Source organism: Crocodylus porosus, unplaced genomic scaffold (genome assembly GCF_001723895.1).
Source record: "Crocodylus porosus isolate Cpor-Errol unplaced genomic scaffold, CroPor_comp1, whole genome shotgun sequence".
In the NCBI taxonomy this organism is placed as follows: Eukaryota; Metazoa; Chordata; order Crocodylia; family Crocodylidae; genus Crocodylus; species Crocodylus porosus.
The window spans coordinates 62,024,386-62,025,768 of NW_017728907.1; the positions used below are offsets into that span (position 1 = coordinate 62,024,386).

At 61.9% G+C, this 1,383-nt stretch overlaps 1 protein-coding gene across 1 annotated transcript in view; it reads left to right on the forward strand.

Moving 5' to 3' along the window:
- Positions 1 to 6: 6 nt before the first annotated feature.
- Positions 7 to 1,383, forward strand: part of MIER1 (MIER1 transcriptional regulator) — a 51,039-nt gene continuing 49,662 nt past the window's right edge. Inside the window, exon 1 of the mRNA XM_019531595.1 lies at positions 7 to 19. The gene's annotated coding sequence lies outside the window, so the exon portion shown is untranslated. The remainder of the gene's footprint in view (positions 20 to 1,383) is intronic.

Consider the following 1,383-nt stretch of genomic DNA (forward strand, 5'->3'; position numbering starts at 1 on the left):
CGGCGCGCGGCTGCTGGAGGTAAGCGGGGCGCGGAGGGTCCGCCGGGCAGGGCTCGCTGGCGCTGCGGCTCCGGGACTGCCTTGATAGCCGGGGCCGGGCTGGACAGCACGAGCCGCCTCGCCACCGCGGGGTTGCTCTGGCCCTGCTTGGCCATTGCCGGCTAGCGGGTGTCGCCGCTGTGTCTCGCTGGACTCATACCTAAAGAAATCTTCCTTCTTCCCAGCGCGAGGCAAAAGCACCTCGCTGCTGGCTCGTCCCGTCCAGCCAGGGCCCCGCACCGCCCGGGCGGCAGGGCCCGAAACTGGTGAAGATGATGATGATAATGAATGCAGCACCACACTGTCTAATAATCATCATCATTATCGGTATGCGCTACGCTGTATAATAATAACGATGATTATCATCATCTCTGGCAAAAGGAGGCCAATACTAAAAGTCCTCCCGGGGCCGCCAGGTCTGGTGCTGAGTTCAGCCCCGTTTCCCGATGGCGAGGAGACTGCCCTCCTAAGCCTGTGCCCGCGGGGCCTGTCTTCACGCAGCCTGGCACCCCAGTGCAGTGGGAGATGCCGGTTCGGCTGACCAAAGGGGTTTGGACACGTTCTTGAAGGAAAGAGGCGCCCATCCCTGCTGAGCCTACGGGTGAGGGGCACGGCCTTGAACCAGAGCCCCCTGGGCCCAAAGCGCTGGAGATGGCAAGTAAGAGAGAAGAGGGGCTAGGCTGGGCCCTCCCTTTCAGCAGCCGCTCTCTGCCATGGAGGCCGCGTTTACGCAAGCCGCCAGCAGCCCTAGATTACTACGCGGTAGTGGTGTGGCAGCAAGCAGGATGCCACGCGGCCACACGGTGGTCCTGAGCTACCACGCGGTCAGTGCCACACACCAGCCATTTGTTGGCAGTGCTGTGCAGTCATTCGGGTCATGGGTGTGGGCAAACTGGGGTCTGGACAGAAAGGAGGCCCAAAAATGGTGAAAATAATAATTATTTATTACCATTCCCCCTTGCGAAGGGGGAGCCTGATACTAAAAGTTGGCCAGGAGCTGCTGCCGGGTCATTTCATGCAGACAAGCAGGGAAGGGCTGCGCCGCGAGGAGCACACAGGTGGCGTGGCGTGTACATGTGCCCAGTCCAACACGGGCGCGGGGCAGGATGGGCCTCGGGGCTGACCCAGCCCCTGGCAGCTCTGCTGTCTCGGCTGAGGGCCGGTGTCCCGGGAAGTGTTTTATCCGTGGGGCTGTCTCTTGTCACAGTAGAGCCAATGGAACATTTTGCTCAAAACTTCTATTAGCCTCAGCCCCTGCCAGGCCGGGGCTCTCTCGGCCTCCCGCCGTGATTTCAATAGCGTGGACACCTTGGAGCGGAGCTCGCCCCCCCCCCGGGCCTCGCC